This window comes from Myotis davidii, unplaced genomic scaffold (genome assembly GCF_000327345.1).
Source record: "Myotis davidii unplaced genomic scaffold, ASM32734v1 scaffold573, whole genome shotgun sequence".
NCBI lineage: Eukaryota > Metazoa > Chordata > Mammalia > Chiroptera > Vespertilionidae > Myotis > Myotis davidii.
In genome coordinates, this window is record NW_006285997.1 from 7,307,807 (window position 1) to 7,328,506 (window position 20,700).

The 20,700-nt window shown below is 34.5% G+C and overlaps 1 long non-coding RNA gene across 1 annotated transcript in view; it reads left to right on the forward strand.

Annotated features, from left to right (window-relative positions):
- Nucleotides 1–689: 689 nt before the first annotated feature.
- LOC102756825 overlaps nucleotides 690–20,700 on the forward strand; it is a 27,758-nt gene continuing 7,747 nt past the window's right edge. Inside the window, exon 1 of the long non-coding RNA XR_001512777.1 lies at nucleotides 690–930. This is a non-coding gene — a long non-coding RNA (uncharacterized LOC102756825). The remainder of the gene's footprint in view (nucleotides 931–20,700) is intronic.

Below are 20,700 nucleotides of genomic sequence, written 5' to 3' on the forward strand. Positions count from 1 at the left end.
AAAGATTAGTAGCTTTCCCTCCTGTGCAGGTACTCGGTGGAAATCCAGTACATGAAAATAAGCAGTTTGCTTACAGAACATTCCTAATAACTTGTCACTAGTAGCCGGCCATATGCCTCCTTTCTTCTTGCTGGTTCTTTAATGCTAAGTGTATTCCTTAATCCGTTTCCAATAACATGGCCACATTCACCCTAACCTATTGTTAGACAGTTGCCTCCACAAAGGGATAATCTTCCCTAGAGAGACCTATTTAATTCCTCATCCTTTAGCACTATTCAAGAGAAAAAGGACTTGAACTTTCAAAGGAACAAAATGCCATGTGGAAATCTCTCTTCCCCTGAACTCAGTTCACAATCTCCCACCCCTTCCTATATAGCAACCTATTTTAAACTCTATACTCAGATTTTCCATTCTCAGCCTTTTGGAAAATCTCTTTTACAAAAGAAAAAAAAAAAAAACATGCCCACCTTCTTATACGTAGCATACTGCAGCAACAGAGATTTGAGTTGGAATCAAAAGGTGCTTGTCCTCTGGGGAGGCTCGCTTCTTTCAGAATGGAGGTAGGGTTGTGAGCCAAACTCTCGGCTTAAGAGCCAGGACCATGTTCAGGGCTCTCTGTCTAATCATTTTTCTAACACTGATAATGGCAACTTCTTTCTTTAATGATTCCTTTTAATAATCACTGACGAGGGCGGCTGCAGCGAAAGAGCTTGGTGCGACGTCTCACACCATTTTGCTGGTACAGCCTACCAAGAGACCAGAAGGCAGAACTTATGCTGATTATGAATCAGTGAATGAGTGCATGGCAGGCATTTGTAAAATGTATGAAGAACATCTGAAGAGAATGAACCCCAACAGCCCCTCTATCACATATAATATCAGCCAGTTGTTTGATTTTATTGATGATCTGGCGGACCTCAGCTGTCTTGTGTAAGTATTTACCACCATGTATCTTACCCAGACACACCAGCCTTATAACAAAGATTGGATTAAAAAGAAGGTCTACATGCTCCTTCATCCACAGGCCCAACAGGCCTGGAAATAGTTGTGTTGGAAGCATTTGGGGGTTGTGTACAGCTGTCTGTAGTGAAGTTTTGTATCATAGTAATCCTGTTTCCATTTTGGTACACTCTAGCCAGGATTGAATGTGTTAGATGATATGTGAGGATCTTGTTCAATCTGAACACCCATCACCCCCTTTTTTTCTCTTTTTTTACTTAAACATTGTTATGATGACTTAGCAGTTTTTCTTTGTCAGTTAATGTGGATTTCAGTTCTTCATATCTGCTTTATAACATTCACTGTACTAACCCTTCTTCAAGATGGAGTGGGGGGTAGTGACAGTTTAATGATGTGCTAAGATAAAATCGTATTGAAAAACAAATAAATGTTCTTTAGTTATATTAAAAAAAATAATCACTGACGAAACAGGCCACCTTACTCAATTGATCATTAATTTTACCATAGTGAATAAAAACTCATTTTTTCTGATTTAATGAATTTGAATTCTGCAGTGTCACTATTTAATTTTCATTATCAACTGCAAATGTTGAAAATAAATATCATTGCCTGTTATTTAAACAGTCAGACTGTTGGACTTTTGGGGACAGTGGCTAACAAGCAGATGGTAGATAATACATCATTTTTACTCTTGTGATTCTGCATGGATTAACTTTTCAAACTCTGACCTCAGCCGCCTCTGTTTCCCTGGCCAGGCTGGACATAGCCAAGGAGAAGTAGGAGTGTGTGTGTGTGTGTGTGTGTGTGAGTGTGTGTGTGTGTGTGTTTCTTCAAATCTAGGAACTGGGAACACTTCAGTATACACGTTCACTCCCTCTCCAGGCTTCTGGGCTCAGCAGAGTCAGGAAGCCTTCCAAGGTCCCCACACTACTACAGGGCAGCCCCTCTTAGAGGTCTCCTTTGTGAGTCTCCCTGACAGCCCTCATTAGAGCTAAGTAAGTGTCTTAATTCCAGGATGCAGATTGACATAAGTTGTTTTTTTTTAATTGATCTCAATGAATGCCACAGAGAATACAACTCTGATTTTCCTTATGTCCCCTGAATCCTGGGAGAATTCAGAGCCTCCCCCTTGTCCTTTCACATTCAGAGTCTGTACCACATTTCGACTGTATTGATGCTTCAGATAAATGAGGTGATTAAACACCAATGCTAACATTAGGACATTTGTTTGTAATCATATTATCTTAGAGATTAATTAGCTATATAACTTTGGTAAAATCACTGTTTATCCCTGGCGTCAGTCTATTTTTCTGTAAAATGAGAAAACCAAAGCTTGCTACTAACTAAAGGTCCAGTTTAGACATTATATTATTACTAAAGTCCACTTTAAATCTAATATTACTATTCATATCTTCACAATCCATACTATTTTGTAGGTTCATCCATCCATATTTCCCATCCGTAACTTTAATAATGTCTTCATAGTCATCTGCTCTAGCTTTCTTCCACTCCAATCTGTTATTCACAGTGAAGTCAGACATACTGGTAACACCATAAGGGAATTCTGATCATGTCATTTTTGCCTCAAATACTTTTCAGGTTATAGATATGTCTTAATCTACAAATGTAATCAATCCTGATTTTTTTTACTAATTGGTGCCTGATGACACATATACATACTGAACTGCTGTACATTATGACTCTATCAGACCTTGTTCATGCTCAGGGTCTCTGAGGCATCTTCTTATTATATTCAGAATGTTTTTGCTCTTTGCCCTTTGTTTGCCTAAATCTTACAGTTTCTTTAGGATTCAGCTCAGTGATTATTTCCAGTTGGGAGTAAGGAACTTCTTCAAATCTTTCCATCCAAGTTGAGCATAGTTATTTTATGTATTCATATCATACTTTATTTTTTCTTTGATTACTACCATTAGTTTTATTTTTTTCTTCCAGGAATAATCTATATCTATCTATACTAATAATAGCCTAGGTGGCGTCACACCCTCACGTTGTCACAAGATGGTCATCACAAGATGGCTGTGTGCACAGCAGAGATGGGGCCCTGCAGCCACTCCATGCAGAGAGGCCTGGGGGTCGCACAGCTTTGTGCAATGTGGAGGAATCCAGTTCCTGTGTCTCCACCGCCTTGAGCAGAGGAGGCAGGTCCTGGCGGAGAAGGTGGGTTGAGGCAGGGGAGGAGAGTTGTGGGTGATCAGACCAGTAGGGGAAGGGCAGTAGGGGGCTATCAGGCTGGCAGGGGAGGGCAGTTGGGGCCATTGGGCCGGAAGGGGAGAAAATTGGGGGCAATCAGGCCAACAGGGGAGCAGTTAGTAGGCTATCAGACTGGCAGGCAGAAGCCATTAGGGGCAATCAGGCAGGCAGTCGAGCAGTTATGAGCCAGCAGTTCCAGATTGTGAGAGGGATGTTCAAGGGGTTCCTGATTGGAAAGGGTGCCGGCCGGGCTGAAGGACACCCCTCCCGTACACGAATTTCATGCACCCGGCCTCTAGCCCAGCGACCAAATGGCAGAACGACCAGAATGACTGGTCAATCAGTCACTATGATGCGCACTAACCACCAGAGGCAGACGCTCAATGCAGGAGGTGCCCCCTGGTGGCCAGTGAGCTCTCACAGTGGGAGTACCACACAGCTGATCAGGATGAGGGGCACTCCCACCGTGGGTCGATCCCTGCAGGCCATGCCCCCTACCAGTGCAGGAATTCATGCACTGGGCCTCTAGTTGATATATAACATTGTGTAAGTTATGGTTATCACAATGAGTTCAGTTAAAATCTATCACCTCCTATTTTTATAAAAGATATTTTTTCGTTGTGGTGGTAATTTTTGGATCTATGCTCTTAGCAACTTTTAAAAATATATATACATATATATGTGTATATATATATACGTGGAATCGAACCCGGGAATCGAACCTTGACCTCCTGGTTCATAGGTTGATGCTCAACCACTGATCCATGCCAGCTGGGCAGCAATATTTAAATGTAGCATACAGCAGCATTAACTGTATTTAACATGCTACTTATTACATCCCTAGTACTTATGACTGGAAGTTTAGGAATCATTGACCATGAGAAGAATGATTAGGAAGGAGACAGATGATATTAATTTAAGGACTGAGTGTCATAATGTGAAGTCATTAGTACATGATTTTGATTTTTTGGTTCTCAGTTTCTTCATTGTATTATGTTGCTAATAACTTTTTATGCGATTACTGTAATAATATATGTTAATGTGATTTACATAGGTAAATAAAGGATTAAATAATATACATATAAATTTTGTTTAATTGGAATGTAAAGATTCATTTGATTTTAATAACAATGTGCTTGCAAAATGATAAATATAATGGAAAAATGATAAAAACACTTTGTGCAAAAAACATTGTCAATCTTGTGAGCAACACACCAACCTAAAAGCATTTAATTGGCACCTAAACCCTATACTTTGATTTTACTTGAGAAAAATTATAGTTGAATTTTGTTAGGTTAGAACCTCATTTTATCTTTACCCTTCATTATTGGTATACTTTTCACATTATTATAAAGGTCAGAAGAACCCACAGAGTAAAAAGGAAATTAATGGATTTTGAATCAGGAAGAAAAAAAACCTGAACTTTACTCAGAATTCTGTAGTGGCCCTATTCAGTATAGTGTTTCAGGGAAGAACTTGCCAGTGAAATTTGCAGAAGAACTTATGTAAATAGGCTAAAGTACTTTTATGAAGTAGGCTTTAAACATTAGCTTTCTCTTCTCTCTAGTTTAGTATATTGAGATAATAGTTGTTAACATTCTATCTCTTACTCATATTCTCTTTTGTATCACATGCATGTTTTGCATAAATATGTATTTTCTATGCCATTATTTATTTATAAAATAAACATAAACATATGTGTGTAAATACATGTGTTATTCATTCATAAATAAACAGGAATAATGATACATATGTAATATAATATATCATAGGTAAACATATATGAAGATATATTTTTCTTTCATTATTTGTTCTCTTAGGGGAAAATGAATTTCAGTCATGCAACATGTTTTAGTGTTCAGTGAAAGCAAGGTATGTCTTCAACTACAACTTCTATTTTAACAAGAATATCAGTTAATTATGAAATGCTGATTAATTTCTGTTTGTTTTTTCCTGATTGCCCAATTAGACTCTTTTAATATTCTTAGCAGTGTTGTATACCACCTACTCCTCATTCCCACACTCTGTTTTTATATTAATATAATTTTTAAAGGACAGTCTACTGTCAAATTGCTTTCTTCTACTGACCCCTTTTCTTTCATCAGAATCACATTTCTTTAAGAGGAATATCCATGGAAAGATGCAATTTAAAATGCACCTGTGCCCATGATGTTTTTCTAAAAATATGATATGCTATCAAGTATTAAAATGAAAATGTGACTAGATACAAATATAACATTTATCTTCTGTCAATATTTTGTTGCTATGAACCTCAAAGCTTATATGCTATAAATTTAATGAGAATCTTATGTTTAAAATCCCAATGTGTATTTTGGAAAATAATTATTCTTTAGTTTAAATATAATATCATTAAATAAATTAAAATAAAATACATGATACTATTGTCCCATAAGTGGAATTTAGTTTTTCAGTTTTTTTTTCCTTAGAATTAGAAAAAATGATCTATATAGATAGGTTCCATATAGGTTCCATATAAAATTTTAAATTGAAATATAATTTAACATGAGTTAGACATTACTTGCCAACTTAATCATATTTTAAGTAAATTGACATATATAAATTTACATACTGTTCATTATTTCTAGAAACACAGAAGTTACATTGAATAGTCACAGGGCATAAAAGCTTAATTTGTTTACTGCTACTACTTACTTTTCAAATGTGTAAGTATGATTTCCATGGGCATAATTAAATAAAACGTAAATTTACTTCCATGCCTCTTTTTAAAAATTATTTTTGGTGGTCAAGACATGGAAATAATGGAAATTACTTTGACAGATGATTGGATGAAGATGTGGTGTATATATACAATGAAATACTACTCAGCCATAAGAAAAGATGAAATTGCACCATTTGCAACAACATAGATGGACCTTGAGAATATCAAGCTAAGCGAAATGAGTTAGAATAAGTTAAGAACCATATGATTTTATTCATATATCTATTATAATAAAAGTATAATATGCGAATTAGACCAAACATCTGAATAACCTTCCAGATGAAGCCGGGGTTGTGAGGGCCAAGCCCCTTACACAAATTTCGTGCATCGGGCCCCTAGTGGGATATAAAACTAAAAGGAATAAATGTACAAACAAGAAAAACAAACAAAAACTCATACACACAGACAACAGTATGGTAGTTACCAGGGGGAAGTGGGTAGTGGGGGTAGTAAAGGGTAAAGGGAACCAAATATATGGTAAGGGAAAATGATTTGACTTTAGGTGGTGGGCACACAATGCAATATAGAGATCATGTATCACAAAAATGTGCACCTGAAATCTATATAATCTTATTACCCAATTCATCCCAATAAAGTTAATAAGAAAATATTATTTCTGTGATTACACTAATTCAAAGTATGTGTTAACATACCAGTGTTGCTTTATCATTAGCACTTAATAATTAAGTGTACCCATGGTGTTGGTCAGTGATGTGAATGAAAATGTTTTCTTTAAGTGTATTCTTGGTTCACTGTCTGAGCTTTTTAGCTTTAGGGACACACATATACAAACACATTTGAACTTTATGTAACAGATGAGAGGAGAGAATACATAATTTTTCTCCTTGAAATGTTTAAGAATGGCTCAACAGCTACTGAGCTTGACAGAATGCTAGCAAAAACTATTGAATCACATTGTATAGCCAAGATTTTAACAAAAAATAATCTTATAGATACTGGGTAATTTTAAGAAATATACTAGATAAAATGGACACCGACAGGGATTTATGATTATAGGAACCCCCTTCCCCCAACTGAGAGCATTTGAGACCTTGTTTCCTGGCCTATGTAGTCATTTGGGGTCAAATAAAATCATAACCCCCCACTAAAAATTTTTTTTGAATCCACATCACACAACTCATAATACCCTCTTAAGCTCTCAAATATTTACAATTTTAAGGTTACTTTTCTTTACCAAACCACAGTTCTATGATGGACTGGGCAGTTTCACATTGCTGTGTTATTCTTTGGATAATCATTATAGCTTCTAATTTGGTTATGATACTTCAGCTGAATTATATGATTTGGGGAATAAATTGGCATGATGACCTCCTCATTAGCCGTTGCTAAGTGATCTGATTAGTAAATCTCATCTCAGTCTTTATGTCAGAGTTCATTATCCTATTTTTTTTTTTTAGGAATGATTCCAATTTACACCCAGTAGTTGGCATGCTATAATTTTGCAGTGGGCAAAATCTCATAATCAGAGGCACACATATTTAGGTATATTGAGATAAAATATTTTTAAGGATTTTGGGAGTGAATATAGGAATCATTTATAATGCAATTTTCAAAAAATAGCCTCAGCATATTTGATTTAGTAATTTTATAATTCATTTTGTTTAGTTTATAAAATTATTTTTCTATTAAACTGTCAACATTTTATTTTGGTGTCTCCTAAATTTATGAGATATGAAATAAATAATATTGGTTAATTAGATCTTTATAAAATAAGATAAAATGATTTTAATTAATATATGCATTTATATAGTTATTGAATTTTGTGGGTTACATTGGTTAATAAAATTATATATTTTCTGTATACTTCTATAGTGCAATTCTATAGTACATCATCTGTATATTGCATTGTGTGTTCATCACCCCAAGTCATTTATTTTTTAGAAATTCTTCATTGAAATAAAGTATTTATACCTCTATTCTTCAGAAAGTCACTCAAAAAAACAAAATATTGACTGTTTCTTTAGATAAATTTTCTTTTTATTAATTTATCTTTATTGTTTAAAGTATTATAATTGTCCCCTCTCTTTCCCCATTGATCCCCCTACTCCCCACTGCTGTCCCTTCCCCAGGTCTTCACCCCACTATTGTCTGTGTCCATGGGTTATTCATATACACTCTTTGGTTTAGCAGCATCCTTAAGACCACAAATATATCTCTGATGTGTTTTGGTAAATATATAAATTAATTATAATCCCCAATCAGAAAGAATACAAAACAAGGATTAAAAGTTGATTTCATTATTAATTTTTTTAATTTACCAGTAGTCTAAAGCAAACATACACACTTTTTTTGTTTGTTTTGGGATTGATTTTTTTCTCTCCACTACAACTCACCTACAATCATGCACAAGGGTTAAGTTATAATGGAAACACAATAAAGTAGTTGTCCGTTTGATTCTGTGATCATACTACATATGCTAATTTTGAAAATACCATGAAATTTTATAGATATAGAAAATTTAAAGAAAACAAAATATTTTTCTATAAATCATGGTATCATTTACTTTAAAGATAATTTGGATAAATCCTATTGAATAAAAGACAAAATATGAAATTTATCTGCTGGAAGAAATCATATTGTTAAAGCTATATTTTTAAAAATATTGTGAAGGGAAAAAAGAAAGATAGAATATTTACCTAAAAAGAAAAATTACAGTGGTGAGACTAGCATTTATAGCCACTCTTCTGCTGCTGACTGCTCTAAAGACCTGTGGAGCTAAGCAGTACTCCTCTTGGGGCCTGGGGGCACATTAAAGAACAGAAGCAAACATAAACAGCTTTGGGAGTAAAACAACATAATCTTAGGTTTTAATTTTATATGCCATTCATCACACTAAACTCAAAAACTAATTACATCCAGGTGATGTAATTATCAGGTACAGATTGTGAAATAACTAAACTTATTTGTTTGAGATGAAATACAAGATTGTGATTTTGTACAAATATATAAACTATAAAATAAACAAATTGGTATCTTACCTAATAATAGACAAACATGTAAATTGTCTCTCCTATGCTCACAAGCCAATCAGGAGAGTACGCAAATTAACCCAACAAAGATGGCGGTTAATTGGCATATGCAGGCGCAGATCAAAGACTGAAGGCTCCGACTGGAGCAGTGAAGACTGACGGCTGAAGAGGCTTCGCTTCTCTGCTGCAGCCGGAGCGAGGGCCTGGGTCCCGGGTCCCAGAGGAAAACCAGTGCCAGCAGCCAGAGGAAGGAAGGCCTATTGCACGAATCTCTTCGTGCAACGGGCCTCTAGTTTTACAATTAAAATACAGTAAATAAAGATCTTAAAGGATGGTATAATAGCAGAATAAACAGGTTTTGAGAGAATTAGCAATTTGAAATATATCAGAAGAAAATATACCAAATGAATCATAGAAGGATAAAGAAATAAAAAATTAAAAAATAAAGTAAAATAGAGGTTTACTTAGAATATCAGAAGCCCCCCGATAGATGAGAGAAAGGTGGGGAAGAAACAATGTGTGCATAGATAAGGGCTGGTAAATATAAAAATAGGAAATAGATAATAAGTAACAGATTTAAGAAACCCTTAAAATCCCCAAAAGAAAACAAAAGTTCATATGTAGGTACCCATAGTAAAACTGTCAAAATCCAAATTAAAGATAAGATTTCTAAAGCATCATAATAAAAACTAAATTAACTTTTAAAACAACAAGAATTAAAGCAAAATACAACTTCTTAAACAAATAATGAAAGTAATGCCAATTTATAAATCTCTATCCAATAAAAATGTCCTACAAAAATAAAATTGAAAAGAACATTTTTAAATTCTCACCCAAGGATATTTTTCCTTTGAATTTTAGAGAGAGTGGAAGAGAGAGAGAAAGACAGAGAAAAATCAATGTGAGAAAAACACCTTGATCGGTTGCCTCCTGCATGCACCCTGACCAGGGCCCAGAGAGGATCCTGCAATGAAGGTACTTGCCCTTGACTGGAATAGAACCCAGGACCCTTTGGTCTGGAGGCCAATGATCTATCCACTGAGACAAACCAGCTAGGGTGAATTCTTTTATAGAGAATAAATTCATTGAGTAGATCACCAACAAAAGTAGATTACTTGATTGGTTCTCTCCTGCATGCACCCTGACCAGGGCCCAGAGAGGATCCTGCAATGAAGGTACTTGCCCTTGACTGGAATAGAACCCAGGACTCTTTGGTCTGGAGGCCAATGATCTATCCACTGAGACAAACCAGCTAGGGTGAATTCTTTTATAGAGAATAAATTCATTGAGTAGATCACCAACAAAAGTAGATTAAAGGAAACACTAGGGGTGTTCTTCAAATTAAAGAAGAAAAATCCCCAGATGGCATTTTAGATATACATTTTAGGAAGAAACAAATAGTTGTGGAAATAGTAAGTATGTGAGTAAATTTAAATGAATTTAATCATGTTAAAATAAAATACCATATTTGGGATTTAAGATAGACACTGAATTAAAATTCGTTAGGACAATATAAATTCAAGAGACTAAAGAGCAATAAATGCAAGTTATATTAGATATTGATAAAGTAAAAAGGGGTGCTTTAATCTCTTGTTAACCCTTAAAAGAATAGAACATGTGTATGATTATCAAAACCAGGAAAAAAATTTAATGACAAAAAATTATTAAAATGAGAGTAGAAAGGGAAAGAATAAAAAACATAAAAGGCTGAGAAATGTTGACCATATCTTAAGACAATATGTAAAATCTAAAATCACAAGGATATGGACATAATATCATTGGTTTAAATATTCAAATAAAGGTGTTTCTCACATATTTGATAATGTCATTGCCTACTCTGGTTTTCAGAGGGAATACCTACAGGGATTTATTTATATTATGAGATCTAATTATGCTTCCAAACAAATATGCGTGGCCAGTTATCTGGAAATCAAGGGCATGAAATAGATGTAGCAGAAAAATGTTGTACAATAAAGATGTTGTGATATAGAAATAATATTACTTCCATTACCCAATTACAAATTTGTCAAATAGTCAAAGCTATCAAATGATTCATGACCCCACATTGCTTTCAGTTACCATGTGGGGTCACAAAGTTACTATTTTTTTAAATACATTTTATTGATTTTATACAGAGAGGAAGGGAGAGGGATAGAGAGTTAGAAACATCGATGAGAGAGAAACATCGATCAGCTGCCTCCTACACGCCCCCTACTGGGGATGTGCCCTCAACCAAGGTACATGCCCTTGACCGGAATCGAACCTGGGACCTTTCAGTCCGCAGGCCGACGCTCTATCCACTGTGCCAAACCGGTTCTGGCAACACAAAGTTACTATTTATCTCTGTGTTCAACTGTGTCTGTTTTTAATCAAACATGTACTGATATATACCTTTTTTACTTTTATTCATATACCACATATATTAGGTTGATAGGTTTTAAAGGATCCCTTTTTCAACCATTCAAACAATTTCTATGACATAAAGGCATGTCGTGACAAAAAGTGTTAGCACTTGTTAATTTACACATTTGTATGGACTATTTTATTAATTTATTTGCTATTATTCAACTTAATACACATTACTCAGGAAATTGAGCAAAATATAATTGGAGTTAGTTAATGGAATGTTGGAGATGGAATGGATATATTTCAGTTGAAGTAGTCTAGAGAAATTCAGAGTATGGGGTATTTGACAGTTGGAAAAATTGAATAATCTGAGAGCAAAGGATTAAAAGGAGGATGTAAGCATGAGGAAAACAAAACAGAAGACTATGCAATGACATACATAATTTTGACCAGTCCTGTGATGTCTTCTTATGCACCATCCTCACTGGAGTATATTTTTTCCATTGAATTTTAGAGACAATAGTAGGGAGGAACAGAGGGAGGGAGAAAGGGAGGGAGAGAGGGAGGAAGAGAGAGAGAGAGAGAAAGAGAGAGAGAGAGAGAGAGAAACATCCATTTAAGAGGGACGCATCAATTGGTTGCCTCCTACACATGCCCTGACCAGGGTTGGAGACTGAACCTGCAACTCAGGTACGTACTCTTAACCAGGAATTGAACACATAACCTGAGCCAAACTGGCTAGGGCTTATGTACCATATTTTAAATGTAGACCATGTGGAATATACTCTATGCTTAGATGACTTTTTTTGAATAGAGCATTTATTGCCTAACTTTTAAAATGATTTTGGAATTGTACTTTTGAATGTAGTTACATTTGGATTGGATATAATTTTGCTTTTTCAAAGCAAGTGTTACCTAAATAATGCAAAAACTAAATAAGTCTACAATGTCATAGACTCCATAGCAAAAGATCAGAATAAGATACTTTCAATGAAAGTAACGTAGGGACCTAAAATTATTTGAAAACCATTGTAACCAGACTGTTAAAGAAAACTTAGACTGCTCGGATCTCTAAAGAACTGCCCAAAACTATTTTCCTCGCTCGGGTTAAGGACAGACCAATTAAGGAAATGCAAAACGGTTGATGTTAGATAACGAAAATGACACTTCAGATGTACGACAAACACCTTTCAAGATAATGGTATTCAGATTTCAAGTTTCTGAAAGGAAAACATTTGTTCCATGGACACAGTAACAACAACACTAGCTACCACCAAATTAATCCCAAATATAAGGTCTTGTCCCTGAAGATCCATTCTGTCTTTCACACCTTATCAATTTACTCATGAAAAGAGGAATAGTATGAAGATAGGCTCTTATCTCAAAATATATTGTGGACGTGTAGGCAAGAGACTGAATGCAGAATGAAAACTTGGAAATAAAATCATCAATCTTATAGATGAGTGTAGATAGCAGATTATCACATCTGGAGGAAGAGTTGCCAGTGGCTGTCAAAGAAGCAGTTTAAGAAAGGAAAACCCAGAGTTGAAACTACCTGGTGATGGTAGGGGAAAGTGATTACTTGCAGACTATTAATTATCTGGGACTTCCTATTCCCATTTTATGAAGCTTAAAAAGACGAAAATTTGAATCCATTTATATTGGTTTTCTTTTGTACCAATTCATTAATGAGTCTCAATTTAATAAGACACTGCATTATTAATGCCATATATATGCTTCTCATACAAGATATACTTAAATACATAAGTTGTAATTTTTCTAGTTGTTTACCACAAATATATTTATTATATTGATAATAATTTGGTTATTATGTTAATATAAATCAATGTCTTGTTCTTAAAAGATAATATATATTATATATCTGTATGTATATATATATATATATTATTCTATAGAATTTATAGCAATAATAAATTTGGTTATTGATTTTACATAAAGGGATGGGTAAGAAACAGTATTACATATTTTAGTATAAATGCCCCTAAAAATCTAGTTAACACTTTCTTAAGATCTAAGGAAGTCAGTGGCCAAATCTGTGAAACCTTTTGGATATATTTATGCTGAATATAAATGTCATTTTTAGTCATTTAATTTATTTGATATTTCATTTAATGTTAATACACAGGATCCTTATCCAGGAGACTACTTTGATACTTCCCATTACCTTCAGCTGTAGAGCAGAATGACTGTAGATTGGACTAAGAATAACTTATTCTTCCAATACTACAGTATGTGGCATTGTGTAATTGTGATGACCATATATCCTTTTACTCAAAATGTAATTCATTGGTCTCTTCTCATGGCTCTATTTGTACATCCATTGCCATGGTTTTAGAGACCTGGAGGATATATACCTTTTCTCTTATTTTTGTACCCATTTTATATCAATGGTTGCTCCCATATAAACATGTATACCTCCTTTTCCATAAGGGACTAATGCATTTAAAGGTGGGAAGTGATCTTTTTGTTCACCACTTTCTTGTGAGAGCTGTGCTAGGTATTTCACATGTCAATATTTTCCCTAGCTATAAAGCTAAATAGCAGAGCATTCATTGACGAAAAGTGAAGAAAACATCCTAACATATTGCCTCTAATGCTAAGGCTGCAAAATGTCTGTTTGATTACACAGAAACACAGACGCATGTATCAGTAGAACACCCAGGACTGTTAATATAATTACATAATTTGTGCACCCAGTGAAAAATAAAAAGGAGGAAAATGAGTATCTTCTTGTTTGAGTTTTCATTTCCTTGATTACTCATGAGAACTAAGTCAGTTTTTATGTTTTAACTATTTGTGTTCTGTAACTTGCATTTTTATATTGAAGCAGTCCTTTTATTGTTTATTTATATGGGCTCTCAATGTTATTATAAATACTGTTTGTCTCTTAATGTATTGCAAATATTTTCCAGTGTCATCTAGCTTTTAGCTGTATTTTTTCTTGTACAAATGTGTCAATTTCTGATTGTAAATGTAACGTGTACTTCTTCAGCATAGAAAATCTGGAAAATACATAACGCACAAAGTAAACACACACACATACATACACAAAATTTTCAATTACATCATCAGGAAAAAAAGAATAAAAGCCCCCTCAAAAATACCTTAACTTACTTATAATGAACCCCAACAATTAATTAGGTCTTTAACAATTTATTATCTCCAGTCCTTCCCCTTCCCATCTTATTTTTTTCCAAGGCTACAAGTCACATTATTTATTGTTAGCTCTTTCAAAGTTTCAGAAAATAAGTAAGTTCATGTTAAATGACCTATCTAGACTATAAAAAACAAGCTGGGAATCATTCAGTGGTATGATGCACATTTAGCATGTAATGGATATGAAATCTGCAAATGAGAGCTTGAAGTGGGTCAGGACCATAGGAGGTCCCTCTTCAGAACTGTACTGGCATTAAGTCTTTGACCCTATACTTCAAACCCACCCTTCTATCCTCAGCTGTATAATACTGGGGCCGACCCTCTGCCATTCACCTTCCTCCTTTGCCAGAGTCTCTATGTTAGACTTTGCCAATAGGGGTGGTAAATGGAGGCTGCAAAGATGGAGGAGTAAGAAGGGCCCTGCTTTGCCCAGGTGGCTTCCTGTCTTATTTCAGCTTGCAGCTCCTACCATTGGCACTCATCCACACTTCTTCCCCGAAGAAGAAGCAGTTGCCTTCCACAGCTTCAAGAATATACAACTTTCAATTTTCCCGACACTTGCAGAAATAATTTTCCTGTACTCCTTTTCAGAGATGGGGTCTTGGCCCTGCAGAGCCCCCTTTCCCTGCTCAGAGACACCTACTCCCACTGAGCTGTGCCCCTTCGGTAGAGGCCTCAAGGCAAGCTCCGCAGGCCCGTTCTCTAAATGTCTAAGTTTTAATAATTAGACTGTTCTCGTCTTTCCTCAATCCTAGGAGGGGTGGCTTTTGCCAGCGTTGTGACCTCTATAACTTAGTGCTGCTTTTTAGTCTCACAGCCATAACTTACTTCCTATTAACAATGCATCAGTACTAGTATATTACATTTTGTATTTAAATATATGGTGTGACTTCTGTTTTATTGCTACAGAAGTGTTTCTAGCACCCTGTAGCAGTAAATGCTGCTCCTTTGTCTTCTAATCACTTGAATTCTCTAGCCATTTTTTCCTGTGTCATTCTTATACTTTTGGCCAGGCTTTATTGTGACTTTCATGTTGATAAATGACTCTACCAATCTGTAATCAACTGCTGACTTTTTCCTGTTTCTTTAACCATATTCTGGAAAGCATGTAAAAGCACAGTAAACTTTGCGTTTTATCACAGAGCAGTAGGGTCTTCCTTTATCCTTTCTTTCACTGTCAGCACTTCTGTCATCATTGTGAGTCGAAACTCTTAACCAAAACACTCAAAAATAACTTGCACAACAAAGCAGCCACAGTGAAGGAAGCAAGCTAGAACACAGACCGCATGCTTCAGGGGACGATGCCCATGACGTAACCAATGTGTAAAGAAATGAAGTGATTTCAGATGTGATGGAATCAGTAATAACTTTAGCAATTGGTGAATAGCAAAATTAACCATAAGTAAAAGAATGGGCAAGAAGAGATTGGGAATGATCTGCCTTTATATACACGTAGCATGATATTGCTACTTTGGTTTTAGGTAGAGTACAAGTAGAATTTTATAATCAGGAAATTCACCACAAGTTCTGTTCAAACGGTTGTGTGTGAGCATTGTTTTGAGCCTTCAAGCAGACATGTAAATTTGGCACTTAAACACAGATTTCTGTGCACAGGACAGGGGTCGGAACTGATGATTAATGTGTATGTATATTTCATCAAGTAGTTAACTAAGCACAGTCCTACTAAATGACTATAAATGACAAATAATGAATTTTCGATGCTGATTTCCAATGCCTCCTAAAAAAGAAACTGTTAGATCGGTTCAGCTCTGGGGCAACCTGGACTTTACTTTTCGTGCCCCCACTTGGTGGTTTTACTCCTAGGTACACCATGATGTTTTCATTTAAATCAGGCACTTTGGACTTTTTTTTTTTAGTCAAACCACTATTTTACATGAATAAAGAAAATTATTAAAATTTATTGAAATAGTACAGTTATTAATGTGCTATTTCACCAAAGAAATATTTATTTCTTTTGCCAATGTCTGATTTAAGCTTTTATTATTTGAGTTTCAGATTTTATTATTTTGTGAGATCAATTTGACTATATAACAATGACATCTCCCTGGTGCTTCTGATTTTCCCACGCTGGATTACAGAGTAGGGTTGTGAGCATTTCCAGCACACGAGAAAGCAGATACTTGACTGAGTCTTCACTGAAAAGCAATTCCTCTTATTGACCAGGAATATGAAAGTCATGCTATTTTATGTTTTATCATTTAAATTCCACATCAGCAGCAATCCTGTATTTTGCTATGTAATTACTTCACATAGTAAAAAGTGAGTTCTATTATCCACAAATCCAGGGCAAATACGTCTCAGCAGTAGTTAAGCAAATTTACATGGTGATGGTAAACTTGTAGAACTCATTTCCTTCAAACATTCTGATAGCCTGTTCCACTTCCAGGTAATAAAAGAGGCAATCTGGGGGAAACAAAATATTTTAACAATGTAGTTGAGTCAATAGGCTAATTTAAAAAAAATAAAAGGATGTGTATTTCCTCAAAAAAGTTTCATAAAAAGTATCAGTAGTGGATAGTTTTCCTTTATCCACTCCTTATTAGTTGAAATTCTTAGTTGTAAGTTAAAAAATAAAAATCTTGGACCTAATTGTGAGCTACACACATGCACACATATCCTAACCCCATTATAAAGCACACTTTTTAAAAAATAGATGTTGATTTAGTTACCATTAGATATAAAGAAATTTCTTCCCACTATTATTAATCAGAATTTTAATAATTGGCAATAGACAACTATTAAATGTAGTCTAACTTTATTAGAAAATCAGGATAGTTGGTATACATGATACAATTGATTCACAGCTGAAAAAATTGATTTACATTCCTAAGAAGTTTTTGTATTTGTCAATACAATAAGAAAAATCATATAGTATATAGTGTACTAATGTACTGTGCTTGTGTTTATTTTAATTCTTATATTTTATTAAAATGAATATGCATCAAAACACTATTAACTAGGATATCTAATGCTTTATTTTAAAATCAAGTGATTATAATTCAAGTAGAGCACATTTTGTAGAGCATGTTGTAATTTTCGTGCAATAACACAGAAGCTGCAGTGGGGCGAGAGTCTTTAATGAAATACCATTCCTCTGTGAGTGTGTGTAAAAATATAAATAAAATGACTTTTCTAAATCTCAGTGTCATAGGTATAGAAGATCTGATATCTACAGATCCCTGGATAAAAGAGACATGGCACGTTTGTATCTTGGGGACTTTTTGAAATGTTCAGATTTTGAATGGTTGGGTCATTGCAATATTCTGTTGAAGATAATAGGAGGCTTTCAAATCCCCAGATTATCCTTGTGACAAGAAAGATAAGCCTTCTTTCCTCTTATATTACTATTAACTATTATTTGATATCATTTATCTGCTCTGCTGTATTTTGACAAATCTGCCATTTTGCCATGTTCTTATTTCTTTCATAAAAGGTGGAGTGTTAGAGAGCAAGGTACTATTCCTTAGTTTTGATTGAGGGAGCGGGGGAATTAAAACATCTGAAACACTGTGTTTGAGAATATATTTTAAGTTATTTTCAGGGATATATGTAGAATTGAAGAATAAAGACATAACAATGTCAGTAATTATAAGTCATATCTGTGAATGGATATTTAGTAGTGATAAACTCATGATAAAAACATATATGTGTTTATGTCATTATAATATACATGTATTTATTTTTAAATGAAGAAAACACGTATATCTGTAATGAACTTTTCCAACATTTTGTCTGTAATTTTCTGCAGAGAATTTGTTTCTGTCCTTCACTAGATACTGCTAGTTTGACAGCCACCTGTTCTGCTGACTTTCTGCTGATATGATATACAGTAGCTCATACTCACAAGATTGATGACATTATTCAGGATTTTTTGGAAGCTTTTAGATTATAAACTAGATGGAAAGGACAAATCTGCCCAGTCTATTTCCTCAGTACATGTTTTTATAACTGTAAAAGTCATCTTGCTCTCCAAGGGGCCATGTTCTTTTATGGAGGTTGATTTGACAAGCTGCAGAAAATTTTCTATGATGTTCGGACTCCTGCTTTCAAGGTCTGAGGTAAACTTTTAATAGTGTTTTTTTTTCTTCCCCAGTATGTTAAGATCAATTTAATTCTGAAGTGCATTTATCTTATTTTGTGCTGTTCTATTATGAGCATTTTCTTCATTGAAGAGATTCTTAATATTTTCTAAATATACGTACAATAGTTTATAACATTTATAATCATGATCATGTTACTCTTTTTCTCCAGTAAACTATGCCTTGATATTGAATTGACAGCAATGGTCTTGAGATTCCCTGATTTATTATTTTTTAGTCTGTGTTTTCTCCTACATTCAAAAAGATGTTTAATAGTCTGAAATAGTAGATGAACACATATAGTGTTAAAAAAACTTCCATTTCCTATCTATTTGGTTTTCTTTCACTCTTTGTCTATTGCATCATTTTCTGAATTTTATCTTACTTCTTTTTTCTCCTATCTTTGCTTAGTGTCCTAACAATGCAATAAACACACTTTATATCCTCATGATCACAATCCCATGTTTTCCAAATGCTCAGATGCTATTTGTCTTTTTCATCACATATGTATTGCATAGTAGTTCAAAAAATCTTTGCTCTATTGCATCAATATAAAACAAGGGCAAACTTTAATATACATATTGATTTTTTACAGAGAGGAAGGGAGAGAGATATAGAGAGTTAGAAACATCAATGAGAGAGAAACATCAATCAGCTGCCTCCTGCACACCCCCTACTGGGTATGTACATGCCCTTGCCTGGAATCGAACCTGGGACCCTTTAATCCACAGGCCAACGCTCTGTCCACTGAGCCAAACCGGCTAGGGCCCAACTTTTATTATTATGATCAACATTCAATATTTACAGCACTTTACAAATTATTCACCCTAATTTATGTAATCCCAGTTTCTTTTATAATTCTTGAATGAGAATATTCACTTCAACACAGGTAACTTCAGCTGCCTCTTAAACCAATCAAATTTCTTTGTTGTTGCCTCTATTCACACTGTTGCCAGCCCTTCATCTTGGATGTTCTTTGTCCTTTTGTACAATTTCATTTATTTGTGAATTGTTTTGTGTTTATTCCTGTACTAAAATAAATATATTAAATATCATGTTTTAGTTCTTAAAACATACGGTCTTGGTGTATAGTATAGTTATTCCATGTTAGAGATTTTATTCCATGTCTCTACCACTGCTTCTCTCTACTCTGTCAACAACTGTGAGCTCATGAAAAGCATCTATAGTACTTTGTGCAACTCTGTTACCAGAGGAAGCAAGGCACAAATCCATATATTCTGAAATAAATATCAAGCCTGTTTTCTCCTAGATAAAGTGTGACTTTATTCATGATATATTGATCTCATTTTCTTAATAGAGAAAATTCTGAATATTTAATTTAAAATTTAGACAAAAATATTGTGGTATGTCCAGTGCCTTTTATTCCATAGTAGAATAAACTTTGCTGCAATAATATGATAATACCAAAAAGTTATTTGAATAACTTTTAATGCCAAATGTATAGTTTTGATATTAAAAACCATAAGGTTCTTGAAGTGAGATTAATCATTGGTTTTAAAGAAATAATACCTTTTGAAAGATTTTTGTCATATTTAATCAAACAGTGGAACCAATTTCTTTTAAAACTCTTTTTAATATTCACATATAAATGAAATCTTTGAAAGTCTACACTGTGGTAGAATTTCATAAAGTTTACTAGAAATAATAAAAATCAATAAAATTAGCTTCTGAAAGGCTATTCACATAAATCCACATATGATGACTTTTTTTAATTGAATTTAATTTTTATTTTTATTTTCTTGTCTAAAGTATTATAAATAGTAGTACATATATCTCCTTTTTTTCCCATTGACCTTACCCCATCCTCCCCTACCCCCCAGCACATGCCCTTACCCCACCCCCCGCCCGTGTCTGTGTCCATTGGCCATGCTTACATGCATGCATATAAGTCCTTCGATTGATCTCTTTCTCCCGCCAACACTCCCCATGATGACTTAGTTTTTGAAACCTACTTTGAATTTGAATTAGAGCAATTCTAAGAATGTTTTCTCTGATTCCAAATCTTCATTTAAAAATGACTACGTGCCCTGGCCAGTGTGGCTCAGGTGGCTGATTGTCATCCCATGCACCAGAAGGTTGCTGGTTCCATCCCAATCAGGGCACATGCCCAGCTTGTATGTTCAATTCCCAGGCAGGGGAGGCAGCCAATCGATGT